This window comes from Aquarana catesbeiana, linkage group LG01 (genome assembly GCF_042186555.1).
Source record: "Aquarana catesbeiana isolate 2022-GZ linkage group LG01, ASM4218655v1, whole genome shotgun sequence".
Taxonomy (NCBI): Eukaryota; Metazoa; Chordata; class Amphibia; order Anura; family Ranidae; genus Aquarana; species Aquarana catesbeiana.
In genome coordinates, this window is record NC_133324.1 from 641,817,310 (window position 1) to 641,831,462 (window position 14,153).

Sequence of the window (14,153 nt, forward strand, 5' to 3'; positions counted from 1 at the left end):
CAGCCTAGGGTTGTGGGCCCATGGTTGTTAGCCCAGGGTTGTGGGGAAGAGGCCCTTGTCCCCACCATGTTGAGGTCATGCGGCCTGGTATGGTTCAAAAGGGGAGGGGGGGGGGGGCGCTTGCTTGTTTCTTGACCGGTCGGGCTGCATGCTCGGATAAGGGTCTGGTATGGATATTGGGGGGGACCCCACACCATTTTTTTTTATTTTGGTGTGGGGGTCCATACCAGACCTGAAGGGTAGTCACTTCACTGGGCATAGGTAAGGGTTTACAACCACTTCTTGCTAGCTGTATACTAAAATCAAAGTGAAACTAAAGAGAACAGTTAAATCTCTCAGCAGCAGGACTAATAACTAAAGGCCAACTCCACCTCCACCCTGCAAAAAAAAAACAAAAAAACAAAAAAACTATTGCATTTAATATTTTTTTTTTTGCAAATGTGCCTGCAAACCATTGCAACCATGATCAGTGAAATGCGTGTGCAATGCATTCCCGCTTGCATTTTTTTTGTGTGTTTTTTTACACATTTCCACACATCATGCATAAGGCAGATGATTCACTTTAACGAACTGCCTATGTGCAACAAACATGCCAAAGACACGATTTTTGCATGTTTCGTTGCATGACAAACACTGTATATCGCACCTAATTTGAGGTGGCATTTCAATGGCACCACAAGCGTGTTGCGCGTTTTGCCACATTTCTGAAAACGCACGCAGAAATGTGTGATTCTGCCTGCATTTTCAGAGTAGCCAAGTGTGAATGGGGCCTTATATGTTGCACAGGTAGAGGCAGCCAGTTAGGGCCTCTTTATTACATTGAACCTGAACCTGCATTTAACTGACAGTCAAGGTGAGAGGGAGGCATTGGCTCGTGACACCTACATAGTCATACATTCGAGAGTCTTCTCCAGAAAACCTGAGATTTAACAGAAGGGAGGAATAAAGTAGGGGAATAAGGTAAGTATTACAAAGTATTCCTCTACTCCTAGACTTAACATGTATTTAACCCTTGCAGTGCAGGGAGGCCTCAATACAAGCATATTTTTTTGCTGTTGCCCAGAGGGGGCTTTAAAAGCTAAGTTCACATTTTAAAAATAAATAAATAAATAAATAAATATGTAGTTATCAGTTTTAGTAGTATCATTTTTGAAGCTTGCAAAGCGCTGCAGCTGTGATCAGTGTATGGTTGGTTTAATGCACAGCCTTGTGCAGACTTCTTTTAGCCTCAGGTCTATAACAAGGTAGTGATGGACTCAGGCAGGTTTGGGATCACAGTCCCAGCCCACCAGAGCAATTGCACCAGGAAGCCGACCCTGAACACCGCCAATCATAGTCAGGGAGGCATTTCCCAGTCTGTGGACTGGGAAATGCCTCCCTGTCTATGATTGGCGGTGTGCAGGGTCGGCTTCCTGGCGGGATTGCTCAGGTGGGTTGGGATTACTATCCCGAACACACCTGAGTCCATCACTACTAGAATGGTAAACATTAGTTATGGAGCTGGAGGAACTATCAATGGACTACCAGTGTGGTGATATCACCAATGAGAACCAAGGGTCCCTCTGTCGCAGTGGAAGATGGGAATTTTAGTGTCTACATTTACAGATCTCTGTGAATGGATGATGGAGCCATGCCAAATTCCAAAATAAGTATAAGCCTGCAAGGAGAAGCACCCCACAATTCAGGTAATGGTGGAGTGGGTGGGGGCAGTTTGGGGGCTGGGAAGTGTAGGGTTATCCTCTTTCCGGGTTTGACTATTGTGTCAAGGTTTCAGTCCACCTGAAACCCAGACATACATACCTCCAGTACAGTCCAACCATCCTGGGACAAATTCAAGTAAATCTAATTCTGGCCCTGGAATGGAGCCAGTGCTCTTCTGGGTGCTCTGCTCTAACTGCACCAGTGAGGATTCCGGGGTCAGGCCGGCACTGTGGCGCAGTGCCTTCCTGTGCTCTCTCTTGCTTCTCCTCGACTCCCCCCCATCCCTCCCCCTGCACAATGTGGTAATCCAAGTATTAATGCACTCCAATCTTAATCACATGTAGCACCCTTGTCCCTAGAATAGGGCTACAGGTAAATTTAGTTATGCTGGGTGGTAGCCAGCCTGGCTAGTTTGTAGTGTTTAAGTGTCAAATGATTTATGTTCCAGTTCTATTCAATTGTGGCTTCTCCCTTTTGTCAGTAGGTGGCACTGTTGCCTTTGACATTAGTATAATGAGCTACAGTATACTTAAGTTATGGATAAACATACTTTTCCCTGCCAATCACATTTGCGACTAAGCATGCTGGTGAAAGCTATTTAATGAAAAGAAGTCAGGTGATCAGAGCCAGTCTTCCCGTCCAGGACTTCAGCATGGGTGGATGTGTGTCCAGCTCCTGGCTGCTAGGCCTGAAGCATGAGGCCTATCCAGGTGGCTGCCAGGCTTGTCCGAGGCCTATCCAGGTGTATGCAGAGGAAAGCCTGCCAAAGATCCGGAATTGATTCTAGAGGGATGGAGTTCTAAGGAAACACCAGAGGGGACTCTTCATGAGCTGGGGGCTATGGAGGATTTTTAGAGAGAACTCATCCAAGGGAATCTGCGTGAATGAAGAAGTGAGTAAAGTTCAGTTACTAGAGGAGCCAGTCTGTCCTACAAAGTACAGATGTGCTCGTTCAGCTTAAAGGCTCTTGTTCCTGTACTGCTGTCTACCTTACCTCACCTATTTTTGTCTAAGGAGTCTGCCAACCTGCCTGTTGCTGATCCTTAGTAAGGGTGTCCTGTGCCCGATCCTGTTTGAGAAATAAACTTCTCTCTTGTTTAAAGCATAACAGTGACTGGCACCCAATGTTCTTTCTTGTTCATCACCCACCACCATACCCACAAACCTGCACCCAGAGAATGTATGTCAGCCATCCCTACACCCAGAAAATCAGGGTAGGTACTACACTGCGAAAGATAGAATTAGCCTTTAACCACCTCGCGCCTGCCGGCCGTCAAATGATGGCCAGGCGGCGCAGCTCTCGTTCTGGGCGGGCGTCATATGACATCCTCCCAGAACGACCACTCTCGCGCACCCCTGGGGGCACGCATCGCGGCAATCGGTGGTGCGGTGTGTCAGTCAGAAACACCGCTACACCGATCTCGGTAAAGAGCCTCTGACGGAGGCTCTTTACCACGTCCGATCACGGCGGATCACGATGTAAACAGGAAGAGTCGTTGATCGGCTTTTCCTCACTTGCGTCTGACAGACGCGAGTAGAGGAGATGCCCCCGGATGCCCGCCCAAGACCACCAGGATGCCGCCAGGACCATTAGGGATTGGCACCACCCCGGACCACCCTAGACCACCAGGCCAATCAGTGCCCATCCCAAATACCTGCCAGTGCAATCAGTGATGCCTATCAATGCCATCTATCAGTGCCGCATATCAGTGCCACCCATAAGTACCCATCAATGCAGCCTATCAGTGCCCATCAGTGCTGCCTACCAGTGCCCATCAGTACCGCCTATTAGTGCCCATCGTCAGTGCCACCTCATTAACCACTTACCAACCGGCCCATAGCCGAATGACGGCTGCAGGGCGGTTGGATAACTCTGGGTGGACGTACTATGACGTCCTCCCAGAATTCCCCTCTCGCGCGCCCCCTGGGGCGCGCACCCGAACACATCCGTGACCGCCGGGTCCAGGGGACCCGGCGCATCACGGATCCCGGTGAATGGCCGCTGATCGCGGCCGTTTACCATGTGATCGAGCCGTCAAATGACGGCGCGATCACATGTAAACAGACCGGCGTCATCTGATGACGCCGGTTCCTCTCCTCCCCTCCTGTGTACCGATCGGTACACAGTGAGCGGGGAGGGGGATGGATGGATGTCTGCAGCGCTGTGGGCTGGATGTGTAGTGCCCACAGCGCTGCACAGAGACATCCATCCATCCATGCTCAGCCATCCCTCACTACTAATGCTGTGCAATACTCTGCAATACCAGCACAATACTCTGCAATGCTGTGCAATACTCTGCAATACCAGCACAATACTCTGCAATGCTGTGCAATACTCTGCAATACCCCCACAATACTCTGCAATGCCCCCACAATACTCTGCAATGCTGTGCAATACTCTGCAATACCCCACAATACTCTGCAATACCCCCACAATACTCTGCAATGCTGTGCAATACTCTGCAATGCCCCCACAATACTCTGCAATGCCCCCCGCCATACCCCGCCATACTCCGCCATACCCCGCCATACTCCGCCATACCCCGCCATACCCCGCCATACCCCGCCATACTCCGCCATACCCCGCCATACTCCGCAATACCCTGCCATACTCCGCAATACCCCGCCATGCTGAGCCATGCTCAGCTGTACTCGGCCTCTGTATGTGGCCAGGCTGTGGAAGTCTCACACATGGGGTATCGCCATACTCAGGAGGAGTAGGAGAATCTATTTCGGGGTGTCATTTTTGGTATGTACATGTTATGTGGTAGAAATATTGTATAAATGGACAACTTTGTGTTAAAAAAAAAAAAAAAAAAGCGTTTTAACCACTTCCCGCCCGCCGGCCGTCATACAACGTCCTTGACTTTGTGCGGAGATATCTGAATGATGGTTGCAGCTACAGGCATCATTCAGATATCAGCTTTTTCAGCCGGCGATTCCCAACACCATGAGAATGATCATAGCAGCTGTTCCACTGCTTGATCGTTCTTACGGGAGGCGAGAGGGGACGTCCCCCCTTCCCGCCGCCTTGCGGTGCTTCTACCGACTCACCGCTACGATCGAAGCCAGGGTCTTTTTTTTTTTTTTTTTATTTCAGGCTTCCCAGCCTAGAGGTGAGATGTGGGGTCTTATTGACCCCATATCTCACTGTAAAGAGGACCTGTCATGCCATATTCCTATTACAAGGATGTTTATATTCCTTGTAATAGGAATAAAAGTGGTCAAAAATTTTTTTTTTTGGAAAAAAGCATCAAACTAAAATAAATAAAGTAAAATGAACAATAAAAAAAAAAAAAAAAATTTTTTAAAGCGCCCCTGTCCCTGTGTGCTCGCATGCAGAAGCGAACGCATACGTAAGTCCCGCCCACATATGAAAACGGTGTTCAAACCACACATGTGAGGTATCGCTGCGATTGGTAGAGCGAGAGCAATAATTTTGGCCCTAGACCTCCTCTGTAACTCAAAACATGTAACCAGTAAAAAATTTTAAAGCGTCGCCTATGGGGATTTTTGAGTAGCAAAGTTTGGCGCCATTCCACAAGCGCGTGCAATTTTGAAGGGTGACATGTTGGGTATCTATTTACTCGGCGTAACTTCATCTTTCACATTATGCAAAAACATTGGGCTAACTTTACTGTTTTGGTTTTTGTAAAGCACAAAACATTTTTTTTTCCAAAAAAAACGCGTTAAAAAAATTGCTGCGCAAATACCGTGCGAGATAAAAAGTTGCAACGACCGCCATTGTATTCTCTAGGGTCTTTGCTAAAAAAACATATATAATGTTTTGGGGTTCTAAGTAATTTTCTAGCTAATAAATGATGATTTTTACATGTAGGAGAGAAATGTCAGAATTGGCCTGGGTGCTCCAGAACGCCTGAAGGTGCTCCCCTGCATGTTGGGCCTCTGTATGTGGCCACGCTGTGTAAAAGTCTCACACATGTGGTATCGCCATACTCGGGAGTAATAGCAGAATGTGTTTTGGGGTGTAATTTGTGGTATGCATATGCGGTCTGTGAGAAATACCCTGCTAATATGACAATTTTGTGGAAAAAAAAAAAAAGTAAAAAAAAAACCTTGATTTTGCAAAGAATTGTGGGAAAAAATGACAACTTCAAAAAACTCACCATGCATCTTTCTAAATACCTTGGAATGCCTTCTTTCCAAAAAGGGGTCATTTGGGGGGTATTTGTACTTTTCTGGCATGTTAGGGTCTCAAGAAATTAGATAGGCCGTCAGTAATTCAGGTGTGATCAATTTTTAGATATGCGCACCATAGCTTTTGGACTCTATAACTTTCAAAAAGACCAAATAATATCCACCGATTTGGGTTATTTTTACCAAAGATATGTAGCGGTATAAATTTTGGCCAAAATATATGAAGAAAAATTACTAATTTGCAAAATATTATAACAGAAATGAAGTAAAATGTATTTTTTTTACAGATTTTTCGGTCTTTTTTCTTTTACGGCGCAAAAAATAAAGAACCCAGCGGTGATTAAATACCACCAAAAGAAAGCTCTATTTGTGTGAAAAAAAGGACAAAAATTTCATAAAGATACAGTGTTGCATGACTGAGTAATTGTCATTCAAAATGTGAGAGCACCAAAAGCTGAAAATTGGTCTGGTTAGGAAGGGGGTTTAAGTGCCCAGTTGTCAAGTGGTTAATGCCACCTCATCAGTGTCCATCAGTTAAGGAGAAAACGTACTTATTTACAAAATTTTATAACAGAAACAAAAGAAAAACTTTTTTTTTTTTTTCAAAATTTTAGGTCTTTTTTTATTTGTTTAGAAAAGAATAAAAACCCCAGAGGTGATCAAATACCACCAAAAGAAATCTCTATTTGGGAAAAAATTATAAAAATCCTCTTTGGGTACAGCGTAGCATGACCGCGCAATTGTCATTTAAACAGCGACAGCGCTGAAAGCTGAAAATTGGCTTGGGCAGGAAGGGGGTGTAAGTGCACTGTATTGAGGTGGTTAAGTACCATTTCAGATGTGTACATTTAGTTCTCTTTTACACCAATGCATTTTTAGGTGCAGTGCATTAAAAAAAGTCTGCTTGCTGCATCGTTGAGCTTTCATAAAAACACACATTTTCAATAGTAAAATGCTTAAAATACTTGTAAAAACACACCTTAAAGTGGGGTTCCACCCAAAAAAACAAAAATACTTGAAAAATCCTAAAAAAACTTACCTCTAAATGCCTGTTGCTAGGGGGTCCCTCGTAGTCTGCCCCTTCCAGTGCCTGGGCTGGTGACATCACTTCCCTCTCAGCACAGGAAGGGCTCCGCTCTGCTCCCTCGCCGCTGTCAATCATCTGGGACCCATTACAGGTCCCAGGAGACTGAGCGGCCAATCACGGCGTGCGGCGCCGTTCGCGCATGCGCAGTGGGTGCCAGGCTGTGAAGCCACAGCCCGGTGCCCACAGTTGCAATGCCGGCGCCACTGAACGGAGGGGGAGATGAGCGGGGCTTCGATCCCCCACATCGCTGGACCCTGGGACAAGCAAGTATCAAATTAAAAGTCAGCAGCTGCAGTATTTGTAGCTGCTGACTTTTAATTTTTTCTTTTTTACCCGACCCTGGGTGGAACTCCTCTTTAAATCACACTAAACAGATGTGAACCGGCCCTTATTACTAGAAAAACCTGTGGTTGAACGTTTTTCAAAAACAAGCCAATATGTTTTTAAAGCACATCTAAATTTTAACTATGCGACATGTAGTTTATCAAAGCATTGCTGTTTTAACTAATTTCTATTTTTTCTTAAAATTCAGTTTTCACCTTGGTTTTGTCTCTTTTTTTTTTTTTTTTTTACATCTCAGTGTGGCTTTTCTCCTCCAGCCTCTTTCACCTACTTGTCTGCATGCTCTTGCTCCAGCATCAGTGTTTGAGCATGTTGTGTCCACCAGGAGTGCATTCAACAGGTGACAGTGCTGAAGCTCAATTGGGAGATGCTTGTTACCCTATAATAGGAAATGCCTTCACAACATCCTTCATAATAGAATCACCAGGTGTTATTTATCGAGAGCTGTAGATTTTAAAAGTTTCAAAATTACATTGAGCCCTGGTTATGATTGCAGCAATTTGGCATGCGATTTAACATGTCAAAATCACATGCCAAATCAGCGGCTATTGCCGGCAATGGCACTGTCCAAATCAGTGTGACGCCGACTTTGCGGCACTGCACCGATTCCAAAAAGTAGTTTCTGTACTACTTTTGGCGACTTCGGGGTGAGATTTCAATAGACATCTGTGCAGAAACCCGCACAGATATCTCTGAAATTGCCCTGCAAGTCGGGGCTGAGATGCAGGAATGAACGTCAGTGTGAACCTAGGCTTAAGGCTCATTCATACCAGCAGCGTGTAAGGAGAGGGTGCTGATGCACTGAAACCTCATTTTGTGAGAGCTATATTGAAATGTCACAAAGTGATATTTCATTTAATTCTGCTGGCTACAGTGTGGCGCAATATAGATTTTCTTGCACCACGCTGTGGAATAACAAAAGTACAGAATACTGGGCATTGTTTTAAGTGCACACCAGGGTGGATAAAAAAAAAAAAAAAAAAAAAAAAAAAAAAAACGATGCTTTTATTAGGAAAAAAAAAAAATCAGATTTTTTTTTAATTTAAATCGATTTTTTTTTTTTTAAAGCAAATTTATTTTAATGAAATGCTTTTGAAGTAAAAATCTATCTAAAGATAGTTTTCTATTCAAGATACATTAATAATTTAGTATGTTCAGCATGAAATGGAGCTTAGTTATGTAGCATGAGGCTGTAAATTCTGCAACATTTACACTTTTGGTAAACTCATTCAATGAATCCAAGCTCTGCAAGCTGAGAGAACATGCACTGCACTGATGCAGTGCACTGCAATTTTACAGTAACCATGAGATAAGACAAAGTTCAGGAATATTCCTTTATCCAATTGTTTTTCAAATCTATGTACACTACAAACTGTATGATTGAATCGGTTCTGATATCGCTGTTTTACTAACCTGACAGCTTATTATTCTAAATAGGAAACCTTCATTTTGTTTGCAAATATTAAAGATTCTAACTACCAACAAGACTGACTCCTTACATTTAAAGAGCACCAAATCAGTTCAGATCCATCATGGCAGCTCCTGTTAGCGGACATCCACTCACCTGCTGCTGCCACATCCCTCTCCTTGTTGTGTCACTTCCACATCTCCAGCCCTCCCATTAAAGTGAATGGGACTGTCAGTGAGTCACCAGCGGGTCAAAGGAGGAGCCGCTGCAGGACAGAGATGAGAGTTGCTCTTTAAAAATTACGATTGAAATCAAATCCACCCTGGTGCACACTACTACAACGAGGTGGTGTGAACAGCCATGATAGGAGACAAGGCTTTTTTCCTTGTCTATGCATTGGAACTAATCGAAATCAAAAAACACATATGCAAATAAATACTGTGCACATGAAAACAATGTCCCAATAATGACGTCTTATAGTGAAAAAAGGAAACAGTCCATAGTGGATATAAATGATCCGTATGGTAGTTGGTTCAACTTTTCAACGGTCAGTACAGATGTCATCAAGATAAACGGAAAGATGGAATACGCTTACCGGACAAGTTGGATTCTACTGCCAGGAGCATAGAATCAATAAGGCTTTATGCCACCAAGGGCAGAGGTGTGGAACGGTGGAGGCAAGGGTAGAGCCTCTGCTGGGCCTGGGTATCCCTCTGGCTGGGCCTGGATGTCCCTCTTGGTCTACTGGAACAGGCTCCAGATGGATCCCCAACCCACGAGTGTTATCTCAATTCCTCAGGACATGTGAAGAAAAGAGGGATGCTTCCACATGGTGTAATTCAGGGGTGTTTTTTATTTTGTTAAAAAAACACAATAAATGAAAAATAAAACGTGATCACGGGTACAAAGCAGTGTATGGGGTAATAAAAACACCCTACGCGTTTCGATCCAAAAGATCTTCAACAGGGGATCTTATGGATCTTATGCCCCTGTTGAAGATCTTTTGGATCGAAATGCGTAGGGTGTTTTTATTACCCCATACACTGCTTTGTACCCGTGATCACGTTTTATGTTTCATTTATTGTGTTTTTTTAACAAAATAAAAAACACCCCTGAATTACACCATGTGGAAGCATCCCTCTTTTCTTCACATGTCCTGAGGAATTGAGATAACACTCGTGGGTTGGGGATCCATCCGGAGCCTGTTCCAGTAGACCAAGAGGGACATCCAGGCCCAGCCAGAGGGATACCCAGGCCCAGCAGAGGTTCTACCCTTGCCTCCACCGTTCCACACCTCTGCCCTTGGTGGCATAAAGCCTTATTGATTCTATGCTCCTGGCAGTAGAATCCAACTTGTCCCGTAAACGTATTCCATCTTTCCGTTTATCTTGATGACATCTGTACTGACCGTTGAAAAGTTGAACCAACCACCATACGGATCATTTATATCCACTATGGACTGTTTCCTTTTTTCACTATAACACGTCATTATTGGGACATTGTTTTCATGTGCACAGTATTTATTTGCATATGTGTTTTTAGCGCTACTTTTGATTTAGATTCTTTCTATACATTTTTGTCACATGGTTTGTAGCAGCTTTATATATGTTTTTTAGGGTAGCGCATTAATCAATCCTCCTTTCTTGTTATGCATTGGAACTGCATCGGGCAAGACTGCCCAGCTCCACCCAACATATCTGGAGTGAACCAGCCCTTAAAGTAGTACTAAACTCTTAATGCATTTTTGTGCCCCAAATACTTAAAGAGGAGCTCCAGCTCCATTACAAATTAAAAGACAAATCCTGTAGCTTCTGACTTTTTATATTAGGACACTTACCTTTCCAGGAATCCAGCGGTGTCCTCAGCAGAGCCTATTTTTCAATTGGCTATCAGATGCTACCGCCGCCATCTCCACTAAGGGAAACCAGCAGTGAAGCCTTGTGCTTCACAGCTGGTTCCCTACCGCGCTGCCCTCTGTGAATGGGCTGTCTGCGGTGGAAGGAGGAAGGGGGCTGAACTTCCATGGCAAACTCAAAACCAGGTACCTGCTCCCCACCAAAAGGTGCCAAATGTAGCAGCGGAGGGGGGGGGGGGGGGGGTGTCAAGAGGCTGACAAGCAAAGCTTTCCCTTTTAGGTGGAGCTCCGCTTGAAATTTTTGATGCCTCTGTTTCTTCCCCTTCTTGTGTCCCTCCATTTCCTCCCTGAACTCCCAGTCAGGAGCGCACCCTGTGCTCAGTAGTAGGGTTTGTCGAATGCGTAGTACATCTGTTGAAACTGCCTTGTCAGCTCTTGCACATAATAGATTCACTAGCCCTGTTTTGCCTTGCACGTGCATAGTGTGGCCACTGGTCGCCTTTTGCTCTGACATCCAACCCATTCAGCACATGTGCAGTAACATGCTCAGGTTTGCTAAACAGTACTGCACATGTGCCAGTAGGCCCATAATGCGCACACCTACCAGCCATACACAGCACAAGAGCGCATGTCTGCAGGACAACAACAGTGACCTTACTGCACATGTATAGCTCCCAACTGTCCCTGATTTCAAGGGACTGTGCCTCATTTGGAACAAAGTCCCTCTTTCCTCCCCATTTGTCCCTCATTTTGGTCTGGTCTATATAGTTGTATAAAAAATGCACTATTTATCAAAAAGTGTTTCCCAGTGCTAAACCTTTCATCCAATATCTAAATTGCTGCATCTGTAAATTCCAAAAGCCAATATAAAGGAATAGTAGTGGTAGAAAAAGCACTTTTGGGTTTAACCAATATTTTTTTTTGTACAACTCTCCTTTAAGGGGAGCGTGGCAGGGAGTGTGTCCTATGCCTACATAAGTTTGCTAATTAGGGTTGCCATATCATCTCTTTAATCCAGGACACATATTAATTACACAGGTTCCTTGACTGATTAAGGTGGTAATCAAACTCACTTGGTGCCTTATCTGCATTAAATCAGCCTCAGAACCTGTGCAATTAATATGTGTCCTGGATTAAAGGGATGATGTGGCAACCCTTTTTCTAATAGGTGTCCCTCGTTCCCATCTCAAAAAGTTGGGGGGTATGCACATGAATCCCAGAAAATGTACAGGGCGGCAGGAGCTTGCATGTCAAGGATAGTGGAGGCCAAGGGTAGTACTGGAGGCCAAGGGGGCACCCTACAGAGGGAAACAGCACAGTGCAACTTTCAGAGGCTGGTAATGCTGGAATGACCACACTAAAGCTATTAGATTGTAAGCTCTTATGAGCAGGACAGTCTTGTATTTTATTGTATACTTTAGGTTGTAAAGCGCTGTATAATAATGATAATAATAATAAAACAGGGGACAGGAGGCCATGGTGTACAAAGATATGCAGCTACATTTATTCATTGATGTTTACGAGAGGGCTTTATAATGACATTTTTATGTTAAAGCTTTCATGAGATTTTAGTGATTGTGTGTTAATAAAGAGAGAACCTTCCTGCAGTTTTTAAAACGGATCATAACAGAACAGCATCAGGGATGGTCTTATCACATTCGCTGTACAGCAGTTTAGGGTGCAATGCACCACACCAATGATAACTGCTGACAGTTTCCTAAACATGTGCACTTGATTACACACTTTCAATCACTTAATAGCTTGAGATTAGTTTCTTGGCTGATGCGTTTACTTTCAATGGGCTGCAAATAACATATTTGCTAACGAGGAAACCTCCTGCGTGGCCTTTATTCTGCATACCCAAAGCTTTTATAAAATCTAATATTGGCCCAAACATACACAAAGGCAATATAAAATATATACTGGCTATATAAAAAAAAAATATATATATATATCTAAGGCTCACCATACACGTACAATCAACTTTGCCAAAAAGATGTAATATAAGGAACTACCTAAGCTATCCAATCAATCTGTATCCAAAGAGACAGGCCTTTGCACTACATTCCTGTTCATAGATCTAAAGGAGAATGCACATAGATTGTAAGGTATGTGCTGGGCCTAAATGTAATCATTAAACGGTTGCTGCAGGTATGTGAATATAAGGCGTTAATAATACACCAGTGGCATTTGTTAGAAAAATGCATCAGCCAATATGCGGCTTACGGCTGTGACCTTTGATTTGATTTCCTATAATGCCTCATTTTGATGATAATTTTTAAGCAAATATTTACCATCTGTGGATAAACATAAGAACTGCATTTAGACTTACTATCTAATCTAAGCAGCCAATCGTTTCCTATGTTCAGAAAAGTATGTGACGGTTATTTTAACATTACCTCAGCAGTCCAAAGTCTTGAGAACTTGTTGCAGCTGCTGCAGTTTGCGTGTCCTTGTCACAAAGCAGTTGGAGGTTCTCTGTGAATTTTGATGATGTCCACCCACATATGGCTGCAATTAGTTCACACTGCCCCCTGGAGGTAAAAATGCATATCTTCTTACACAAGAGACAATGAGGCGTGTGTTATGTAATGCTCACAATGAGCCCCAAATAAGAGGTCCGAAAAATATTTATTTCCTATAACAATATGCTGTATTTTGTTTATTTTTTATTTAATTTTTTATTGACAAATACTTTACACATAAATATGTTTTCAAAAAACAAAAAACATCTTCAGTGATTGATCCCTAATGGCTGAATGATTGAAACCCAATCATTCAAATATTTTATAATCAGTAACATGTTAAATAAAATTTCAAAAAAAATTTAACAATCTTTTTAAAATTGGAGCTTTCATTTAACCACTTCAAAACTGGACATTTTCACCCCCTTCCTGCCCAGGCCAATCTTCAGCTTTCAGTGCTTTTGCTTTCAATGAAAATTACTCCGTCATGCAACACTGTACCCACTAAACCATAGAACAAATGAGGAGGAGGGGGGTAGAAGGATTTTCCCTGGTACCACGTGTAGCTGTACCCCTTAGGGGCTGCTAAGTGATATGGCCCACCTGTCACTCTGCACAGCCTGGCATTTAATTCCCACTCTAAAGGCCCATACACACGATCAGACTTTTTGACAACAAACATGCAAATTAGCTGTTTTAAGGCAACATCCTACCATGAGTATGCTCCATCGGAAAAACTTTTTCAGTTTTCATCAGACTTTTGTTGGCTGTGCGAACAGACAAACTTTCCAGCAACAAAAATTCAATGGAACAAAGTCCGATTGTGTGTACACAAAACCATTGGACTTTTGTACAAACTACAGTACCTGCCCGTGAGAATGTTTCCAGCGCGATCCCATCGCGCTGGTTCTCAGCGACAGGATACTGTACATCTTGCACCCCTTATGACGTCACAGTCCCTGGCATGATGGGACTGTGACATCATAAGGGGTGGGGTCACCAAGTGACATCACCCAGTGACCACGCCCCATGCCTATATAAGTCGTTGCACACTTCGCACACAGCATTACAGCGGGAGAGAGCATCATGTCAACATCGGAAGAAGAGAAGAGGGAACAAGACAACGGAGATGACCGG

The 14,153-nt window shown here is 43.7% G+C and overlaps 1 protein-coding gene across 2 annotated transcripts in view; it reads right to left on the reverse strand.

Moving 5' to 3' along the window:
* The window catches only part of LOC141109787 (hematopoietic prostaglandin D synthase-like), a 64,554-nt gene extending 51,467 nt beyond the window's left edge, over positions 1-13,087 (reverse strand). The window contains exons 1-2 of one of the 2 annotated variants that reach the window (XM_073601071.1): positions 12,951-13,067; positions 8,853-8,961 (exon numbers count right to left, since the gene is read on the reverse strand). The gene's annotated coding sequence lies outside the window, so the exon portion shown is untranslated. Of the gene's footprint in view, positions 1-8,852; positions 8,962-12,950 lie in introns of both variants that reach the window. The other variant, XM_073601069.1, reaches the window with a different exon arrangement.
* Between the last annotated feature and the right edge of the window lie 1,066 nt (positions 13,088-14,153).